Source organism: Nicotiana sylvestris, chromosome 10 (assembly GCF_000393655.2).
Source record: "Nicotiana sylvestris chromosome 10, ASM39365v2, whole genome shotgun sequence".
Lineage (NCBI taxonomy): Eukaryota > Viridiplantae > Streptophyta > Magnoliopsida > Solanales > Solanaceae > Nicotiana > Nicotiana sylvestris.
The window spans coordinates 135689153-135695152 of record NC_091066.1 but is presented as its reverse complement, the minus strand read 5'-3'; positions in this window follow the sequence as shown (position 1 = coordinate 135695152).

Below are 6000 nucleotides of genomic sequence, written 5' to 3'. Positions count from 1 at the left end.
TTCAGGGTGAATGGGAAACACGGGATTTGAAGCTCATACCATATCGACAATGTTTGCACGATCTGAGCAAGCGATTTCGATCAGTGGAGTTCAGACACATCCCAAGAGTTCATAATGAGGTTGCCGATGCATTAGCCACTTTAGCATCAATGTTGCATCACCCAGACAAAATTCATGTTGACCCGTTGCATATCCAGGTTCGTGATCAGCATGCTTATTACAACATGATTGAGGAAGAAATGGATGGCGACCCATGGTTTTATGATGTCAAGGAGTACCTCAGGATGGGGATATACCCGGAGCAGGCCACTGGAGATCAAAAGATAGCCATTCGGCGATTGACCAATGGATTTTTCCTCAGTGGAGGAGTGTTGTACAAAAGAACCCCAGATTTGGGATTGCTGAGATGTATAGATGCCAGTCAAGCCACGACAGTTATGACAGAGGTACATACTAGAGTTTGTGGGCCACATATGAGCGGATATGTATTGGCGAAGAAGATTCTTCGAGCAGGGTACTATTGGCTCACTATGGAGCATGATTGTATCAATTTCGTGCGGAAATGCCATCAATGTCAGATACAAGGAGATTTGATTCATTCTTCGCCAACAGAATTGCATACAATGTAAGTGCCATGGCCATTTGTTGCCTGGGGCATGAATGTCATTGGACCTATTGAGCCGGCAGCTACCAACGGTCATAGGTTCATTCTGGTGACCATCGACTATTTCACTAAGTGGGTTGAAGCTAAAACTTTCAAGTCGGTAACCAAGAAGGCAGTGGTGGATTTTGTTCACTCCCATATCATTTGTAGATTTGGGGTCCCAAAAGTGATCATCACGGATAATGGTGCTAATCTTAACAACAATTTGATGAAAGAGGTATGTCAACAGTTTAAGATTACACACCGTCATTCCACACCATATCGTCCCAAGGCGAATGGAGCAGTTGAAGCAGCCAACAAGAACATCAAGAAGATACTGAGGAAGATGGTATAAGAATCCAGACAATGGCATGAGAAATTACCATTTGCATTGTTGGGTTATCGCACAACCGTTCGGACTTCAGTAGGTGCAACCCCTTATTTGTTGGTATATGGAACTGAAGCAGTAATACCGGGGGAAGTTGAAATTCCATCCCTTCGGATTATCGCTGAGGCTGAGATTGATGATGACGAGTGGGTCAAAACCCATTTGGAGCAGTTGAACTTGATTGATGAAAAGAGATTGGCAACTGTGTGTCATGGCCAGTTATATCAAAAGAGAATGGCGAGAGCCTACAAAAAGAAGGTGCGCCCCAGAAAATTTGAGGTGGGGCAGCAGGTGTTGAAACAAATCCTGCCACATCAGGCCGAAGCAAAAGGCATGTTCACCCCGAATTGGCAAGGACCGTTCATTATAACCAGAGTGTTGTCCAATGATGCTTTATGTTTAACAGATATCAACGGGAAATGTGTCGACATGACTATCAATTCTGACGCAGTTATGAGATATTATGTTTGATTTCTTTTGATTATAATTGTTGTTTGTTTGTGGTTGGCATTTATCGGAGAATGAAATGACAGAGGCAATTCTTTCTTCTATCCAAACACTTTAACCTTTGCTTCCCCTTTTGAGCCTTATTTATTCTTTCATATCCCTCTTTTGGAATCAGTAATTAAAATGAAAGAAAAAGAAAAAGAGAAAAATAATGATAATAAAGACAAAAGAAAAGTCATAAGAAAAACAAAGGAATTGAGAACTACGTTTGACCTGATTCCTCAAGAAGGATACGTAGGCACCTCACGGCTCGGTCATAATGTAACAAAAAAAAAGAAAAAAAAGTAAAAATCCCCAAGCAAGAAAAACTGGGGCAGAAGTTTGTGTTTGTAATTTTGGGAAGAAAGTTCGATTCCAAGAGTTGTAATGTTTTACCCATCAAAATGATTTTGAACCCTCTTGATACCCCTTTTCCTTTTTAACCATACACAAAAACCCATATTGATGTCCAAAAAAAAGACCTCCCGATCAGCATCCGAGAAGTGCCAAGTCAATGCAAATGGAAGTTGGGAATAACACTCTGATCCCCAACAAAGAAGAAAATCATAAGCTGGAAATGAATTGATAGCCGAAAGAATCCCCAGCAAAGAGAGTCATGTCGACAACACTCCAATCCCCAGCTGAAAAATAAAATAAAATGATAGAGTCTCATCGGTGAAAACCTTCACAGGCAGCATGAGGCGACGGGAGTTAAGAGAAATGAGAGAGTCTTATTAGTGAAAACCCCTCGAAGGGCACTATGAGGCGACAAGGCAAGATTGGCGGAAAGGGTCCGCATTTGGCAAAGAGTTGAGTGTTTATTTATCCCCAGCAAGACAAGGCCATTCGAAAGATTGATTGATACAAATAGACTGGGTTGATCAATCTGGAATGTGCAACATGATCATTGGGATTGGTTATATCATTCAGATAAGTTCTTCTCTTTCCCTTTCCCCAACATTTTGTTCAGAAAGACTTCTTCTTTTTCTATTTTTTGAAATTATCACTTTTTCATTTCTTGGTTTAAAGACTTTACTTCCCCAGCAATTTATTTTTGAAAAAGATTTTCAGAGCATACTACCAGTGGCCAAAATGGTGCAAAGCAAAATGCGAATAGAACAAGCCAAAGATAAGGCGACAAAGCGAAAAGAAGTTTGTCGCAAGACCAAATGATGAATGAGTCTAGATCCCAAGTGGACCAAATTTCCAGGGGAAGTTGGAGGAAAACGGAAAAGCAATAGTTAAAAGGTTATGAGGATCCCAGCAGATTTGCGAGGTACAGGAACAACTCCGACAGATTTTCGACCAAGTTCCGCTATGGTTGGACAACACAGAGCGGGGAAGGAAGAAAAAGAAAAAACCATCCCCAACAGGAATATCATCCCCAACAAATAATATCATCACCAGCAAGTTTTGTAATAAAACGCAAAGCAGGGAAAGGAAGAAGGGAAAGACCATTCCCAGCAGAAGTGGCACGACCACTCACCACGTTTTGAACTAACAAATTTTCCTTTGATTTGAAGCAGGAAAGGAAATGTTATTGACAACAGGAAGACGGCCACAAAGAAGATTATCAAACTGGGGCAGAAAATTTTCGCTCATTGCAAAAATTTTCTTGAGATCAGATAGCCACTTGGGAAAGAGAGAAGATAACACAAGTTTTGAAGGAAGTAAAATCCCTAGCAGTATACGAAAAGGGAGATACAAGTTTTAAAATAAAAGCAATCTTGGAAGAAGCAAGATAACCCAAAGTTTTAAAAGTAATGGCCTTTGAATCAATATCATCCCCACAATTGTTAAAGGGAGGAAGTTAATTCCCAAGCAGTGTTATTCCCGGCAGGTTTCAGGGAAGTCAAAGCACCAGCTTTAAAGGAAGTAGTCGTTGAAGAAGAAAAATAACATATTTGTGAATAAAATATCAGTGTTACCCCCAGCAGTTTTCAGAGGAATAAAACACCAGTTTTGAAGGAAGCAGTTGAAGAAGTCAGGAGCCCGTCTGTAGAATGGAGGGGGTTGGGTGGTCAAGTAAGTGTGGCATATAAAGATTTATGTTTGTTCCCAGATGTTCAGTTACCAGCAGGGTTCAAAATGCCCAAGTTTGATCTGTATGACGGGCATGGTGACCTAGTAGCACACTTAAGAGGATTTTGTAGCAAGATTAGAGGAGCAGGTGGAAGAGATGAGTTACTAATGGTATATTTCAGCCAAAGTTTGAGCGGATCGGCATTAGAATGGTATACCAGACAAGATCACAACAGGTGGTACACATGGGAAGATTTGGCCCAAGCATTTGCCTGCCATTTTCAGTATAACCTCGAAATTATCCCAGATCATCTATCATTGACAAAGATTGAGAAGAAGCCCAGTGAGAGATTCAGGGAATATGGATTTCGGTGGAGAGAGCAAGCAGCGAGGGTTGACCCTCCGATGAAAGAAAGTGAGATGGTTGATTATTTCTTGCAGGCTTTGGAACCCACTTATTTTGGTCACTTGGTGTCAGCAGTGGGTAAGTCCTTTAATGAATTTGTAAAAATGGGAGGCATGGTTGAGGAGGGACTCAAGTCCAACAAGATCATTAGTTATTCAACAATCAAAGCAACCACCCAGGCCATTCAAAACAGTACTAGAGGTGTACTCGGGAAGAAGAAGAAAGAGGATGTTGCTACAATTGAGTTGGGAGCTTGGGTTGGATACAGGAACCTTCCACGTTTCTACAACCCACTTAGACCCTACCACCAAACTTACCCCCACACTCCATATAGTCCACCACAACACTACTACCCACCGCCCGATCCCTATTTTTCCGTCCATCACGCACAAACCTATACCCAACCTCCCGCTCACGCACAATGGCGTGCGCCAGCTCTACAAAGTCCATACCTGGCTCCACAAAATTCCCATCCACCCCCGAGAGCCTACAGAAATCCCCCTGGAACAGGTTTCCGGCCAAATCAAGCCTTTAAGAATGAGAGGTTGCAGAAACAGAAGACCTTCACTCCTTAGGGAGAATCATATGCTAGTCTATTCCATCGACTGAGACATTTAGGTATGTTGAATCAGATCGAGACTAAACTGCAGAATCCCCCTCCCAGAAATCTTGACTGCTCGGTGAGTTGCGAGTATTGTTCAGGGATCCCGGGTCACGACACAAAGAAATGCTGGATGTTGAAAACAGCTATTCAAGAGCTCATTGATACAAATCGAATTGAGGTCCAAGCCCTGGAGGCACCCAACATCAACCAGAACCCGTTGTCAGCCCATCATGAGACCAATATGATTGAGATAGTGCATAAGGGAGGGGCGCCTAAGAAGCCTTCGCAAACGGTCATGATGATTCGGGCTAGTGAAGTCGAGCCATTTGAAAAGTCAACAAGTGAGAAGTCTGTGATCAAGTTGAACGGGGCAAATAATGAACCATCCATGGAGGTCAAGAAGGGGTCCTCAAGTGACGTTGCAGGAAAACATCAAAGAGCAAAAGTGGTTGTGCCAGGAGTGACGAACAAGCCTGTGGTAATTGTGAAGGGCGTCCCCATAGATCCTGTCGTTATCCAACCGATAACTCAATTACCGATAGTCAACAGTAAGGCAGTCCCATGGAATTATGAACGACTGACCGTGACTTACAAGGGGAAAGAGGTTAAAGAAGAAGTGTATGAGACTCATGGTTTGACTCTATCGGGGAGATGCTTTGCCCCCGAAGAGTTGAGAAAAGCTAAGACCTCAAACGATAATCCAGTGTTCGTGAAGAAAGCGGTGACCGAGGAAGAAAAAGAAGAATTTCTGAGAAAGATAAAAGTACAAGACTATTCCATTGTGGAGCCGTTAAGGAAGACACCATCTCAGATCTCGCTCTTGTCATTATTGATCCATTCAGACAAACACCGTCGGTCTTTGATGAAGATCTTGAACGAAGCCCACGTTCCTGACAAAATCTCAGTAAACCACTTGGAAAAGATAGCTAACAAGATATTTGAAGTAAATAGAGTCACTTTTTCTGATGATGAGTTACCCATGGAGGGTACCGAGCACAATAGGGCCCTCTATCTGACGGTGAAATGTGAAGATTCCATGGTTACTCGGGCACTAGTTAACAATGGTTCCAGCACAAATATTTGCCTCTTTCCACTCTGAACAAGTTGAAGGTGGATAATGAAAGAATTCACAAGAACAATATCTGCGTTCAGGGATTCGACGGTGAAGGGAAAAATTCGGTCGGGGATATAGTGCTCGAGCTTACAATAGGGCCAATTGAATTTACTATGGAATTGCAGGTGCTCGATGTGGTTGTTTCTTACAATATATTGTTAGGTCGACCCTGGATTCATGCTGCCAAAGCGATCCCGTCCACTCTGCATCAAATGGTTAAGTTTGAATGGGATAGACAGGAAATTGTTGTGCATGGCGAAGATAATTTGTGTGTTCCCACTGATGCCATTGTTCCATTCATAGAGTTTGAAGATGACAAGGGGACGTGGGTTTATGA